The sequence below is a fragment of the Bos javanicus genome, chromosome 29, assembly GCF_032452875.1.
Source record: "Bos javanicus breed banteng chromosome 29, ARS-OSU_banteng_1.0, whole genome shotgun sequence".
NCBI classification, from domain to species: domain Eukaryota; kingdom Metazoa; phylum Chordata; class Mammalia; order Artiodactyla; family Bovidae; genus Bos; species Bos javanicus.
Genome location: NC_083896.1, coordinates 14,891,237 through 14,908,405, shown reverse-complemented (window position 1 = coordinate 14,908,405; position 17,169 = coordinate 14,891,237). Strand labels below are relative to the sequence as shown.

The following is a 17,169-nucleotide window of genomic DNA, read 5'->3' as shown; positions in this document are numbered from 1 at the left end:
ATTCAGAGAGCTACTGTGAATACAGTCATTTCCTCTGTATTCCTAATACAGAGGAAACTGTATGCACTAATACATGTAAAGTAATTTGAATCATTTCTGGTCGTAACAAATACTTGTACATTATCATCATGGTTATTATCATTCTTATTTGCTATTATATTCACCCTGGGGACAACACTAATTTTTAAGTATTTGATTGCACAATATCTTTATCTTTAAAATAAAGTGATCCTAACTTATGGTTCTCTGTAAGTAGAAATTATCAGTGTTTGCCCAAGATGGAGCAATCAGAAACTATTTCTTGACAAGGTGAATGACACCATCTGGTTTCCTACCCGTGTTTCTGTCCCTGTTTGTGCCTTTCTCCATATGTGCACTACTTTTCAGGCAGAGCATTTTCTCAACTCTGTCCTCACTTCCATCACCCATTTTATTGACCTGTCCCTTACTAACTGCTCTATGAAATCTAATTTAAGGCATTTTCATAAGTGAGTCTTTCTTGGCCAACTGTATTTATCCAGTGCCCTGTTAGTGTGGTATATAGCTCAGACTCTGGAATTAAGAAGCCCAAGGCTTCCTCCCTGGCTCCACCACGTATCGTCCACATGCAGAAGTGTGAGTGACTTACCACCTCCAAGTCTCACATCTCAGTTTTTCCATATATGAAAAACTGCACCTACTTCACAGGGTTAGTGTGAAGATCTAGGGAAAAAATGTGTCTATGTGCTCAACAGAGTATCTGCAGAGAGAATGTGACTTGATAAATATTGACCATTTCATGGTCATTTTTTAACATACCAATGATTTTATTTATTTTTAAAATTAACTTTTATTGGAGTATGACTGATTTACAATGTTGTGTTATTCTCTGCTGTACAGCAAAATGAATCCATTTTAGATATGCGTATATCCCTTCTTTTTTAGATTTCCTTCCCATTTAGGTCACCACAGAGCACTGAGTAAAGTTCCCGGAGTTACACAGCAGTTACTCATCATTTTAATTGATGCATTTCTTGACTTTCATAATATTTTCCACCTTACATTATAATCACCTATAACTATATCAATATGTGTTTCCATCTTTGACCTGTCAGACAGCAGGCCCTCTATAAACATTTACTGGCTAGAGAAAAAAAAAAATGAGTTCCCAGAGGGCAGAGTATATCCCAGCTCTGCAAAACTAAGTTGGCAATGCCAAGCACCTGGATCCCTGAAGTAGAATTCCCAGATTTAGCAAATAAAAACACAGGACACCCTGCTAAATTTGAATGTTAGTCAAAAACAAACTGTTTTTTAATAAAAGTATGTCTTATTCATATTTGAGATATACTGAATGGAATGTGTGTACTCAGTCATGTTTGACTCTTCTGCTACCCTTTGGACTATAGCCCACCAGGCTCCTCTGTCCATGGAATTTTCCAGGGAAGAATACTAAAGTGAGTAGCCACTCCCTTCTCCAGAATACTGGAGTGGGTTGTCATTTCCTCCTCCAGGGGATTTTCCTGACCCAGGGATCGAACCCATGTCTTCTGCATTGGGCAGGCAAATTCTTTACCATTGCACCATCTGAGAAGGGGGAATACTAGAAGTTTGTTTACTGTTTATCAGAAATTCAAATTTAACTGAATGCCCTGAATTTTATCTGGCAACACTACTTTGAGGCCACTTTTGAATCCATAAATCTTCATCTTCCCATGCCAAGACTGAGAATGAGGACTCAGGTGTGTCCATGGGACACCGGTCAAAGTCATGATAAAAAGAAATTGTATGTAATCTTGCATTATTTTTCTTAAATCAAGGTATAGCTACAACTCATTTATTTTGAAGTAACCACTACTATTAAATTAACTTTCATTCCTCAAAAGAATATAGTACAGAATAGTGTGCTTGTTTCTTTTTCTACTGAGGTAATAATAAAGAATTTCACAAAATCTTCCAAAATTACAGGAGAAACAGTACAATGGCTCAAAGAAGTAACTCAAATTTTCATTTGCCTCTTTTATTTGATCAGATCTAGGAAAGAAGGGAATGGCAACCCACTCCAGTATTCTTGCCTAGAGAATTCCCTGGACAGAGGAGCCTGGCAGGCTACAATCCATGGGGTCGCAAAGAGTTGGACATGACTGAGTGACTAACACACACACAAGGAATATGCAGAGTTTGTGGGCTGGTCCTGTTTACCCCAAGTCATCTTATTTAGGAAGCTAATTTAATAGTTTATTGCTCACATCTCTGGCATTGGTGACACTTATATAATTTAGTATTTGGGCACTTTCAATCTGTAAATATGCACAGGTTATTGCTATACATAGTATATGGGCTCCATATGTGTCTTCTTCAATTCTTTATCCCTAGCTCCTAGCAAACTTCTTGACAACAGAGGTGAAGGTCAATACACAGTCAGACAGTAAGCAAGTGGTTAAGAGCTCAGATTCTGCAGACAGATTCAGGTCCAGATTCAGACTCTGTCATTAGCTGGATGACCTTGCAAAATTCCTTAGTCTCTCAAGACTTAACTTGTCATATATAAAATGGGGATACAAATAATAGTTGGGACACAGGGATGCTTTGAGTATCAAATGCAATCTTGCATTTACACTGTTTAGAGAGAGCCTGACATGGTAGCCAGTGCTTTAAAATGGGGTTAATATTATGTTACATTTCTGACTACTACTCTTGGCAAAGTGTCAATGAAATACCACCCCTGCTTCATGAGAACCTGACCTTGAGTTAATTCTCTAGCTCAACTTCCCTGAAAAAGCTGATAAGAACAAGAAAGTTGACAGGCAACACAGCTAATGTTAAGAAATAACCCTGAGTATTAAACTACAGCCGGACTGGGAAGAACTATAAACAAACTATAAATACATGATGAATACACCATGCTTTGAGATTCTCTGAGTATTGCATACCACATGTGTTGCATGAATATGTGGTGGTCACTCTGGAAGTTATGCATATGGGGTTTTAAGAACAGAGCAGCCCTATACCTACTGATCTTGTCTCCTTGGACCTAAAGTTGTCATCTGGAAAGAAGACAGTTTTGAGATGGCTGCCTGGACTTCCAGAAGAGGAAGCCTTGACATGTCCAACCAGCCCACTACAGCTTCTCTTCTCTTGTCAACCTTGCATACTCCCAGTGGGACCTCTTGTAGTCTCAAGGGTCTAATGCTCACTAAGCCTGAGACAATGGCCTGGTTGTTGCACATCTGTCCAGTGGCAGGGACCTCCTCAACAAATTGCCCAATGACATTAGAATCCTCGGACTAGAAGTAATCTTCTATGCCATCCCCTTGGACAAGTTACCCAATGTTGGAAGCTCTTATGTGGTATTTTCAACTGGCCAGCTGATCTCTTCAGCTTTTTTTTTCAACCACAGGTAGAGATGTACCTTGTAGGAATCCATTTCATTGCCATGCAGTCCTTACTATAAAGGGCTTTGTTCTACATCAAAATCTGCCTACCTGAAGTATCTAACCATTAGTTTTATATATATATTTGTCATGGAGCTACACATAAGTTTAGACTCTTCCCCACGATTACTACTTACATACTTTCAGGGATCAATTTGATTCTCCATTAATTTCTTCTCTTTTTTTTTTTTAGCAGAAGTATGTCAAGTTTCCTCAATTAATCCCTATTGTCTTTGCCAACTTTCTGCCCTTCTTCCTGGACTAAGCCATCACATTAATCTTTCAGTACAATTTTTAGAGGACGTGGTATTATCCCTCAATCAGGGTAAATGTAGGCTTTTTAAAGCATGGAAATTTATTTCAAATTATAGGAATAAGAAACAATTATGATATTATATATTGGGAAAGGCAGAAGTTGCAGAAAACACTAAAACACATAACAAACATATATATATATATGTATACACATGATATGAATGATCATAAGTAATAAAGATACCAGTAACATAGTGCCATGCTTGAATTCATGTTTTGGAGAAATACCACCTGTATTCAAATTTTGGCACTACAAAGGACTAGGCATGAACATTTGGAAAAGCTATTTTATTTCTCTAACTCCTAGTCAGTTGCCCCATCTGCAAAACAGCAAAAGTAATCATATAGATTTCACTGGGCTGCTGATAAGAGAAACAATCAATGTAAAATATTCCATCTATACTTAGTTGAGAGGAAACATCATGTAAATCATTATTACATGCTGATAAAGATTGCTAACTCTCAGTTTAAATCTCTGTTCACTGTGCACAGTGACCGCAGCCATGAAATTTAAAGAGCTCTTGCCCCTTAGAAGAAAAGCTATGACAAACCTTGACAGCTTATTAAAAAGCAGAGATGTCACTTTGCCAATGAAGGTCCATATAGTCAAAGCTATGGTCTTTCCAGTAGTCATGTATAGATATGAGAGTTGGGCCATAAAGAAGGTGAACACCAAAGAAATGATGCTTTCTAACTGTGGTGCTGAAGAAGGTTCTTGAGAGTCCCTTGGACTGCAAGGAGATCCAACCTGTCAGTCCTAAAGGAAATCAACCCTGAATATTCATTGGAAGGACTGAAGATGAAGCTCCAATATTTTGACCACCTGATGGGAAGAGCTGTCTCATTGGAAAAGACCCTGATGCTGGGAAAGATTAAGGGCAGGAGAAGTGGGTGGCAGAGGGTGAGATAGCTGGATGGCATCACTGACTCAGTGGACATTAGTTTGTGCAAATTCCAGGAGATAGTGAAGGACAGGGAAGCCTGCAGTTCATGGGATAGCAAAGAGTCAGACAGACTTAGCAACTGAACAACAAAACCATTTACTCACTAAGTCTTAGGCAAGGTATCTACCCTACTTCCATCTTCATTTCCTTAGATGAAAAATGGAGATCGTATCAGATTATATTCTGCAAAGATTAGTGTAACCATATTTCTAGTTCTTCTCAAAGCTTGCCACTTCCCTCATCACAAGGTGGCGTCTATGCTTCCTTTTCAACCTGGGTAGGCCTCTGTGACCACCTGGCTAGTAGGCATGGGGAAATGATGCCATGTGACTTTCCAGGCTCACTCATAAAAGGTGATACAGCTTCTACTTTCCTTTCTCTCTCTCTCTCTCTCTCCCCTTGGATTTTTGCTTTTAAAACCGTCCTCCATGAAGCCTAGCTACCGTGAAGCTACCAGGATGAAGAGACTACAGAGAAACAGAGTTGCATCAAGAGCTGCAGCTCTTTCAGCTTCCCAGCTGTTAAGTCTTCATGGCACAGGCCACAGACTTATGAGCAAGTAAGTGAGCCCTCAGATCTTTCCAGCCCCATCATCTGATCGCAATCATATGAGAGACCTTGAGTGAGTAAAAGCACACTGTGAGTGAGGTTACTTAACCCCAGGATCATGAGCGATAATGACACAACGATTGCTGTTGTTTTAAATCACCACATTTTGGGATGATTAGTTAGGCAGCAATAGATAGCTAATGCAAAGCTAGAAGAGTATTTGACTCATAAGGCTTATGAGAATTAGATGAGTCATGTAAACTGCTAAACATAGAGACATGGTTCTCAAACTTTAGTGTCCAATTCTATCACCTGCGGGCTTATTAAAAAACAAATTCCAGGACTCCACCCCACAATTTCTGATTAGTTAGTCTCGAGGGAAGCCTGAATGCTTCTTTCTTTTTTTTTATTTTTTATAGGAGCAGAGTTGATTAATCATGTTGTGTTAGTTTTAGGTGTACAGTTAAGTGATTCATTTATACATATACTTGTATCTATTCTTTATCAAATTATTTTCCTATTTAGGTTGTTACCAAATATTGAGCATCCTTCCCTGTGCTTATACATTAGGTCCTTGGTGACTATCTATTCTAATTATAGCAGTGTGTACATTCCAATCCCAAACTCCCTATCTATCCCTCTCCACCACCCTTGCCCCTAATAATAGTAAGTTTGTTCTCTAAGTCTGTGAGTCCATTTCAGTTTTATAAATAAGTTCATTTGTATAATTTTTTATTCCACTCATAAGCACATAAGTGATATCTTACATTTGTCTTTGTCTGACTTGCTTCACTTAGTATGATAATCTCCAGTTCAAACCATGTTGCTGCAAATAGCATTATTTTATTCTTTTTAAGGACTGAGCAGTGTTCCATTTTATATATGTACCTCGTCATCTTATTTATTCATCTGTCAATGAATATTTATGTTGCATCCATGTCTTGACTATTGTAAACAGCACTGAAATGAATTTTGGGGTGTATGTATCCCTTCAAACCATGGTTTTCTCTGGATATACGCCCAAGAGTGGGATTGCTAGATCATATTGTTTTTCTTCAATTGCTAAGTCATGTCTGACTCTGAGACCCCATGAACTGCAGCACGCCAGGCTTCCCTGTCCTTCACTATCTCCCCAAGTTTGCTCAAATTCATGTCTATTGAGTCTAGTGGCCATACCAGTTCACATTCCCACCAAGAGTGTTAGGAGGATTACCTTTTCTGCATACCCTCTCCAGCATTTAATGTTTGAAACTGTAATTGAAAAACTCTCAAAGAACAAAAGTCCAGGACTAGATGGCTTCCCAGGTGAATTCTATCAAACAGTTAGAGAAGAGCTAACACCTATCCTTCTGAAATTATTCAAAAATTTGAAGAGGAAAAAATACTCCCAAACTCATTCTATGAGGCCACTGTCATGCTGATACCAAAACCAGACAAAAAGTAAAAGTGAAAGTGTTAGTCACTCAGCCATGTTCAATCTTTGTGATCCCATGGACTGTAGCCCACCAGGCTCCTCTGTTCATGGAATGGAATTCTCCAGGCAAGAATACTGGAGTGGGTAGCCCTACCCTTCTCCAGCAGATCTTCCCAAATAGGGGATCAAACCTGGGTCTCCTGCATTACAGACAGATTACTTACCATCTGTGCCACGTGGGAAGTCCCAAATCAGACAAAGATATGACAAAAAAAGAAAGAAAATTGCAGGTCAATAGTCCATGGAGTCAAAAAGAATCAGACACGACTTAGTGACTGAACAATAACAACAAATAATAATATGGATGACAATACATGCAAAAATCCTCAACAAAATACTAGCAATCTGAATTCAACAACACATTAAAAGGATCATACACTAACATCAAGTGGGATTTATCCCAGGGATATCAAGGATTTTTTCAATATCCACAAATCAATCAGTGTGATACTCTATATCAACAAACTGAAGAATTACAGATATATGGTGTAATTTTCTCAATAGATGACGAAAAAGATTTTGACAAAATTCAACACCTATTTATGATTAAAATAAAACTCTCCACAAAGTGAATAGAGAGGGAATGTGCCTTAACATAATAAAGGCCATATATGACAGGCTTATAGCTAGCATCATACTCAATGATGAAAAGCTGAAAGCAAGTCCTCTAAGACTGGGAACAAGACAAGGATATCCACTCTCACCACTTTTATTCAATATAGTTTTGAATATCCAAGTCATGACAATCAGAGAAGAAAAAGAAATAAAAAGAATTCAAATTGGAAAAAGAAGAAGTCAAATTGTTACTGTTTGCAGGTGGTATGATACTACTATAAAAAATCTTAAATGTGTCACCAGAAAACTACTTGAGTTCTTTCTTTTTTATTTCTTTGTGAATTTTTATTGAAGTATACTTGCTTTACAATGCTGTGTTAGTTTCCGGTACACAGAAAATTGATTCAGTTACATACTTATTCCTTTCCTGCTCCTTTTCCAGTATAGGTTATTATAAAATATTAAGTATAATTCCTGTCATTGTTGGTTGTCTATTTTATATATAGTGGTGTGCATCTGTTGGAGAAGGCAATGGCACCCCACTCCAGTATTCTTGCCTGGAAAAATCCCATGGACGGAGGAGCCTGGTAGGCTGCAGGCCATGGTGTCGCTAAGAGTCAGACACGACTGAGCGACTTCACTGTCACTTTTCACTTTCATGCATTAGAGAAGGAAATGGCAACCCACTCCAGTGTTCTTGCCTGGAGAATCCCAGGGATGGGGGAGCCTGGTGGGCCACCATCTATGGGTTCACACAGAGTCGGACACGACTGAAGCGACCTAGCAGCAGCAGCAGCAGAGATGTGTATCTGTTAATCCCAACTCCTAATTAATTACTCCTCCCACTTTCCCTTTTGCTAACCATGTTTGTTTTCTATGTCTGTGAGTCAATCTCTGTTTTATCCATAAGTTCATTTGTATACTTTTTTTGATTTCACATATAAATGATATCATATGATATTTGTCTTTCTATGTCTCATTTACTTCATTTAGTATGATTACCTCTAGGCCCGTGTTACTCCATTGCATATATGTACCATATCTTCTTTATCCATCCATCTTTCAATGGACATTTGCATTGCTTCCACGTCTTGGCTATTATAATGCTGTTATGAATACTAGAGTGCATATATCTTTCTGAATTGGAGTTTTCTCAGATTTATACCCCAGAGTGGGTATATGCACCCTAGTATGCTATTTTTAGTTTTTTAAGGACCTTCCATACTGTTCTCCATGGTGACTGTACCAACCTACATTCCCACCAACAGTGTAGGCCAATTCCATTTTTTGCATACCCCTTCCAACATTTATTATTTGCAGACCTTTTGATGATGGCCATTTTGACCAGTGTGAGGTGATACCTCATTGTAGCTCGGCTGATTCTAATGCTGATGCTGTTGCTTTGGTGATCAAATTTGAAAACCATGACATATATCAAACACTCAATTATTAATTTTATTACTACCATTTTTAAAGTTCTTACTGTTTTTATTTCATGAAACTTAAGTATTGCTAGTTTCTTTGGGTACAAAGGAAATTTATACTCTCTCCATAACTTACAGTCTTATTTCTTTTTTTCCCTAGTGTTTATTACAATGACTGTCACAAAATAAGTGCTTAATAATTGCTTTTGTGGGAAATATGAAGAGTCCCTACATCAACTGATGTAATGAATATAATGTAATGAAGTGAGACAGTGTAAAAAAAAAAAAAAAGAGCAAGACACAGAGAAAGTGAGGGAGAGAGAGAGAGGAAGGGAGGGAAAGATAGGAAGGGAAAGGGTGCAGAATTTTACATTCTGAGTTCTAAAACTTTACTCTTCACTATGATAAATTTCACATTTTCTTTCTCTAATTTTAAGATGTACAGTCTATGACAGGAGCATCTTGTCTCCAAATCCCTCTTTCATTTCTTCAGTTTCTTTAAAATAGAATGATAAAATCACTGAAGGACTGTCTAACAGAACCAGCAAAAAACACTTTTCAGACTCTTGTTTTGATTTGATTTTATAGCTACTGTCTGGTCTGATAAAAAATGCATCAATTTGGATGTTTGAGCTCTGTCTTTAGCTCAAGATGCTGGTACATCAGCATTCATCTTATTGACAAGATCTTGTGGATATGGAAGAATAAAAATATGACGGACAGAACAAGACTCGAGGATACCCTGGAGGCCTCTGGTTTCCATATAATCCCAATTTTAAAGGCATTTACAAGGTTGGCCACGTCTAAAAGCCCTATTAGGATTTCAAAGCACGTATTCAATATTTGGCTTCCTCCTTTCCCATCCCGTGAGGAGGAAGATCATGGGAGCAAAGCACACAATCTATATAAAAGCTCTTCAAGTCTGTAAAGCTCTACCTATAAACACTTAACACAATTAGTATCTTGTTTTGTTATTTGCAATAGCTTATAAGTCTTATTAGGAATTTAAATATTAGTTTGCATACTATACAACATATATGATGTGTTGAGGACCATTCTGTACCTATTTATTTGTAAATGCTTAGGGAAATGCATAAAAGGAGAAAATGTGGCATTTGCCTTAATGTAAGACATGATTTTAAGAAAAAGACAATATTTTTAAATGAGACAAATTTTGCCTTTTTAAACAGGCATGAGATCAGTTGTTTTCCTGCCGAAAGACTTTTGGTATCATATTGCTTTTAGAAAACAAACTTTATATTAGCTTGGACAAAAGATTCATTCAGGTGTTTTTCATAAGATGCTATGTTATGTTATGGGCTTCTATGGTGGCTCAGGTCTTAAAGAATCTGCCTGCAGTTGCAGGAGACCAGGGTTTGATTCTGAGGTTGGGAGTATCCCCTGGAGAAGGGAATGGCAGACCACTCCAGTATTCTTGCCTGTGAAATACCATAGACAGAGGAACCTGGTGGGCTACAGTCCATAGGGTCGCAAGGAATTGGACATGACTGAATGACTAAAACTTTCACTTTTCACTATGTTATGGAAAAATCCAAAAGAACCTTTGGCCAACTCAATAGAACGACTGGCAAAATCTCTACGATCTAGCTCAGCTTTCCATCTAATTAGTCTCAACATTCTCATCTCTTGCATAAGCCTATCACCCCTTAGATACTGCAGTCATTCTAACACCCACCATCCTCTTTCATATTATCATGGCTTTGTACGTATATTTTTTTTTTCCTTCAAGATATCTGTCATTGGTGTTTATATAGTCTCTGATAGATAGTAACCATACTATACAAAATATCTCTAGAATCACTTATTAATATGACCCTGCTACTATGTTATTTCAACCTCTGCCTATGCCAACAGACTGCAAGATGAATGGTACGCTTTTTTCCAATTATCATTCTTGTATTATCCCACAAAACCTAGCAAGGTCCCTGGTTATTTGAATGAAAGAAGGCAAATACATATATTCTAAACAATTAGGATTGTATTAAAATTAAAAAAAAAGAAAAATAGAATTAAAAATAGCATATGGTAGGATCAAAAGAGATTATGGACAGTTATTAAACTAGCAATACATTTTAGCTAAGAATGGTTTCCAGGAGGAGGTAAAATGTTGATCTTAATGAACTTATGTCAAATTGAACCTTTAGAAGCCAGTTAATGCTCCGGGGGAAGAAACTGCACCAATAACTCAAAAACTTACATATCCATCAACCTTATTTGTAAGAAAAAAAAAAAAAAACATGGTGTAGAATTAAGAAATGCACAGTTACTCATGGCATATGATGTATCAATATGTCATTAAGAGTCAGAACAATCATAAGATATGAATTTATATCCACTTTAATAGAAGAATAATCAGAGTCTTTGAAGTAAATTAATTACACAAAGTCTAACATTGAGTGTCAGAACTAGGATTCAGAATGAGAGTATGCAGAAGCTCATGGTATTTTCAATATATAACAAGGTTATTCAGATACTAAGAGAAAGAGAAAAAAAATGTAGCTTTCCCATGGTAGTGTGTTCACTAGGAAAGGCAGAAAAAAAAAAAAAAGTATTGAAACTACTATTCATTCACTTGAGCTTCTGGTTAAGCTACATTCCTGAGAATCAAAATAACACAAATACACAGCCTCTGTTCTTGTGGGGTTTGTGAGAAGCAGGCATAAACTTAAAAATCCACATGAATTATGCAGAATTTACAACTCTGGTCAATGTGATTTAAAAAACAAAAGTGCTACCTAGTACTTAGAGAGCTAGAATGGAAAGAACAGATCTGAACTCGTCTTTCCTTCTGATGTGATGAAAGAATGTTGACCTAAAAGAGCAGCTGGGATCCACAAGGGTGTGTGTGCTGGCAGAGGGGAGTATGCAGAAGGAAGAAATATTTCAGGCATAGGAAACAGCAGGAGCAAAAGTGTGGGAGCAGGAAGGATGGCCTCTTGTTTAGGCAACTGAGGAAAAAATAGTGTATTCTACACTTTTTGACCCAAGAGAATAGTATATAGAAGTCTTCTTACCTTGAAATCTGGGAAAAGAGGAAGATTTTGTGTCTAGTAGTCTTCTTACACTGAAATCTGGGAAAAGAGGAAAATATTGTGTCTAGTAAAGATCAACTTTGACTTGAATTAATGCATCCAACTGGGTTTATCAAGTATTTTCCCCTCTTTGACCATCACACTTCCCTCCGTGGTGGAGATGTTAGAGAAAACACTGAAGTCACAGACACTCAAGCCACAGCATATGATGGATTTGCTTCAGGATAATCTCTAGAAGGGCTGTTACCAATTTCCTTAACAGGCAAGTAGTGGTTGTTCATAGAGAAGGAAATGGCAACCCACTGCAGTATTCTTGCCTGGAGAATCCCAGGGATAGAGGAGCCTGGTGGGCTCTATGGGGTCGCACAGAGTCGGACACGACTGACGTGACTTAGCAACAGCAGCAGCAGTGGTTGTTCAGAAATCTGGGACGTGTAACAATAATAAGCTTAGTCCGTGGATTGTGCCTGATTTGGGCTCAATCCCATAACTTTACTAGCGAGGTCAGTTTGGGCAGGCAACAAAATTTTCTGAGCTTCAGGGTCTTTGCACATCCTACGATTGCAATGAGCTAATAGGAGAAGAAACATTAAGTTCTAAACACGTGTTCAACACCTCGCCTTTTCTTTCCTCCTTCCCTTCCTTTATTCGATTCTGTCTCACCTCTTACATCATCTGTTCCGCTTTCAGTCTTCTGACAATATGCCCTCTATCCACCCTTCCTTCTCCATTTTGGTTTGGTATCTTTTCTCTTTTATTCCTGGTGATAAATTAAAGCAAAATAACCCTCATTTTTATTACCTTCATGCTGTATCGAATCCCAAAGAGTGTTACGCTATCATCGGTTCAGTTCAGTCGCTCAGTCGTGTCTGACTCTTGTGACCCCACAGACAGTATGAGCAGTATTCTCTCATAAACCAGGACTAATCTCTTCCCTATTGAAATGATAGTGTACACCATGCTGTATAATCATATTGCTTTTCATAGGACCAAAAGAGAATAAGGCAAGGAAATGACATTTTCATCTATTTCAAAGTCAAAAGGTTTCCATAAAACTGTGTTGAATTAACGATACTCACTTGAAAATACAGAGCCCTTTGTATGGGGGTAGGGTGAGGAGTCCAGGTAACAGGCTGCATATTTAATACCTTACCCTTTCTTTCTCCTTTCTTTCCTTTACAACTCTATTTCATCTTCTTATAATGTGTGTACTACTCGGCACACCAGTAGTGCTTAAGTTTGCTTCCCTGGTGTTTCAGACAGTAAAGAATCTGCCTGCAATGCAGCATCTGGGTTTGATCCCTGGGTTGGGAAGATCTCCTGCAGAAGGGAATGGCTTACCCACTCCAGTATTCTTGCCTGGGAAATCTCATGGACAAAGGAGCCTGGCAGGCTACAGTCCATAGGGTCACAAAGAGTCGGACACAACTGAGCAATTAACGTTTTCACTTTGAGGTAACAGTTCATAAAGATATACTTTCTTTCCCCTCAATTTACAATAGCCTCTATTTCATCAAAACCACCACTTAGAACATATTTTCTTTTAAAATTATTTATCCATTATTAGCAGTACTAAAAAGACAGGTGTCAGGCTTAGAAAGGCCAGGTGTTTTAGCTAAGGAATGTGCTTGGTAGTTACTTAGAGATATTTTGCAATTCTCCTTGGCTGAGCCTTTGTATTCCTTATTCTGAGGAAGCAAGCTTCTCATGCCTATAGTCAACAGTGCCTTTATGTTAATCCAAAAGCAGCAACCTAGCTCTCCCTCTGAATGTTGTTTTTAAGGAACATAGATAGAAGAAAAGAAAGATGGTCCCATCTCATTCTTTCTATACACATGTAGTCAACACTCTGTTTTCTCCCACACTGCTATTTTCTTATCTGTAACTCCTTCACTCTTTGATAAACTCCTTGAATCAAGAGGCTTTATCTTGTCCTCAACTGTACACCAAACACTTAGTTAAGTGTCCAATAATAGAAGTTTAATTACAAAATAGGGAAAGATTGCCCCCTACCTCAGTGCATGCACCACTTACTTTCAGTGGCTTCTAGAGTCTTTTCTATCTGAGAGCTCAACATTTCTTACAGGAAGAAACTGAGGGGAAAAAAAAAACCCCAATACTATGTACCTGGCATATACTAGGTACCATGGTCTGCATTTTTCATACATTAATCTCACTTAATGTACACTACAGCTACGGTAGTTAGTTTCCTCCTGTCTTACACAAAAGAAAAGAAAGCCTCAGAGAAAGTAATGACTTTATCAAGGTCACATAGGAAGAAAGTGTCAGAACATGAATTTGAAGACATGGCCAAGATGGAAAGAACTTGTCTTTTGGTTTAGGTGGTGGGTGGAGGGGCTGACACTGGAGGAGCAAAAAGAGAGCAATGAGAAATGAAAGTGGTCTCGAGAGTGTACATATCCACTGCTGTATTGAAAATGGATAACCAATAAAGACCTGTATAGCACAGGGAACTCTGCTCAATGTTATGTGGCAGCCTGGATGAGAGGAGAGTTTGGGGGAAGAATGGACACAGGTATATGTATGACTGAATCCCTTCACTGTTCATCTGAAACTATTGCAACATTGCTGATCGGCTATATCCCAATACACAATAAATGGTTCAAAGCAAAAGTGGTATCAAGAATTCTATAAGTGAGTGGGAAGATAGACTTTGTGAATATTATAGTTACTTGAAAAAAGTCTCAACAGCAATTGGAATTTTACTTTATTGGATCTCTAAGTATAATTTGATTATCCATATATCTAGCATTGTTCCTAGTCTATATTTTCAATATGCTGAGTTGCTCAATCATGTCCAACACTTTGCAACCTCATGGACTGTAGCCCTCCAGACTCTTCTGTCTGTGGGGATTCTCCAGGCAAGAATACTGGAGTGGCTTGCCATGCCCTCCTCCAGTATATTTTCAACAGAATGACCTATAATGATGCTAGTGATGAAACTGCTGTTTTAAGAGGTACTTATTATTAAATTCTTATACACATTGCATAATTAGAATGGGAAAAATTAGCCTTATATAGTCCTATGCTACAACTGTTAGATCTGTAATTTTGTGAGCCAAATGGCTTGGCATAGGGGACCTGGGTTCCCTCTGGGGACTGTTTTGAGCAAAAGCAATCAGGCAGTGATGCAATTGTAACACCTGCAAATATTATTGTAACCTTTTCTACCCACTCTCTACAGCAGGTTAGGTTCCCAGGGAAGCAAAGTCTGAAATGGAATTTAGCATGCAGGGTGTTTATTGAGATGTGCCCTTGGGAGCAACACCTGTGGAAGGGATGGTGGGAAGTAGAATTTGTTTGGCACAGGGAGAAGTCAAGTAACTCTCTGCACCCACACAGAGAGTTCTGGAGCTAGAATGCACTCAGTGCTCAGTCATATTCAGCTCTTTGCAACTGTATGGACTGTAGCCCAATAGCCCCTCTGCATTGTTCCAAGGTGGATCAAGGTCCAGGACCTTATACTCCTGGACTGATTAGTTATTCAGTGTGGGTCATGCCAGGAAAGGGCTTGACCTTGGGTGTGGCAGCTCTCTGCAGCCAAGGCAATCTCTGAAGGAGCTGATAGCTGAAGTCTTTAAAAAGGCTATGGCCTGACATCAGCATCAGCAACTGGGAAAAGGTGTGTCTCAGGGATGGGGAATCTGAGTGGTAGTGGAGGATACAGTGTCCACCACAGAGTCTTAAAGATAAACTCCCCTACCTAGATATCTTTACTTATGTAGCGATATCCAACTACAGGAAGTCGTATCTTCCTGTGAACAAAAACAGTGGCTATGTGGTTTTTTTAATCTGCATACGCTTACTCCTTGGAAGGAAAGTTATGACCAACCTAGACAGCATATTCAAAAGCAGAGACATTACTTTGCCAACAAAGGTTCGTCTGGTCAAAGCTATGGTTTTTCCTGTGGTCATGTATGGATGTGAGAGTTGGACTGTGAAGAAGGCTGAGTGTTGAAGAATTGATGCTTTTGAACTGTAGTGTTGGAGAAGACTCTTGAGAGTCCCTTGGACTGCAAGGAGATCCAACCAGTCCATTCTGAAGGAGATCAGCCCTGGGATTTCTTTGGAAGGACTGATGCTAAAGCTGAAACTCCAGTACTTTGCCCACCTCATGTGAAGAGTTGACTCATTGGAAAAGACTCTGATGCTGGGAGGGATTGGGGGCAGGAAGAGAAGGGGACGACAGAGGATGAGATGGCTGGATGGCATCACTGACTCCATGGACGTGAGTCTCAGTGAACTCCGGGAGTTGGTGATGGACAGGGAGGCCTGGCGTGCTGCGATTCATGGGGTCGCAAAGAGTCGGACATGACTGAGCGACTGAACTGAACTGAACTGAACTTGAACTCTTATTTATTAAACTTATAGCCCATTTACAGATTTAAGTAAAATCAACAGGGATTTTTGTAAGCTTTATAAATGAGCTTACATACAGACTTCATGTGGTATATTATTCAGCCCAGCCTACCATAATAACAGTATAGACTGGGTGGCTTAAACCACAGAAATGCATTTTCTCATAGTTCTGGGAGCTAGAAGACTTAGATCAAGATGCCTACACAGATTTGATTTCCGATGAATGCTCTCTTCCTGGCTTTCAGAGGGTAATTTTCTTTCTGTGTTCTCATATGACCTTTCCTCTGTGCATGCCTAGAGAGATAAAGACATCTCTGGTATCTCTTCCTCTTCTTATAAGGGTACTAGTCCTCTCAGGGGAGAAGGCAATGGATCCCACTCCAGTACTCTTGCCTGAAGAATCCCATGGATGGAGGGCTGCAGTCCATGGGGTCGCTAAGAGTCGGAGACGACTGAGTGACTTCACTTTCTCTTTTCACTTTCATGCACTGGAGAAGGAAATGGCAATCCACTCCAGGGTTCTTGCCTGGAGAATCCCAGGGACGGCGGAGCCTGGTGGGCTGCTGCCTATAGGGTCGCACAGAGTCGGACACGACTGAAGCCACTCAGCAGCAGCAGCAGCAGCAGCAGCAGCAGCCGCCTTCCTCTCAGAATAGAACCACGCCCTTATGACCTCATTTAACATTAATTACTTTCTTTATCTCCAAATATAGTCAGATTTGGGGGGTTAGGGCTTCAGTGGAAGTTGCACAATTCAGTTCATAAAACAACATCCTTGAGATTTATATCTCATTCCAAGTGTTGTAAAAGTTAAGGTTTCTTTGGTTATTTTCCTTCTTTGTAGGGACTTAGTAAATACTCTCTAAAGCTAATGGATTGTGCCTTCATTGGTGATTTTAAATGGTTCCCCTTTTTATTTAAATTTAGGTTTATTCAAATTTATTCTATCATTATGTACCTGTGACTGATGCTCCTAACTTCAAAAACCTATCTTCTGAAATTGCTCATTTAACCTGTATATTATTCTGCGTATCTTTCAAGTATCTGATTTTTTTCTTTGGT

At 38.9% G+C, this 17,169-nt stretch overlaps 1 long non-coding RNA gene across 3 annotated transcripts in view; it reads right to left on the bottom strand.

The window, feature by feature from the left end:
• The window catches only part of LOC133241074 (uncharacterized), a 1,297,712-nt gene that overhangs the window by 1,092,874 nt on the left and 187,669 nt on the right, over positions 1–17,169 (bottom strand). For all 3 annotated transcript variants that reach the window (XR_009734506.1, XR_009734505.1, XR_009734504.1), the window contains one exon: positions 11,710–11,766. This is a non-coding gene — a long non-coding RNA (uncharacterized LOC133241074). The remainder of the gene's footprint in view (positions 1–11,709; positions 11,767–17,169) is intronic.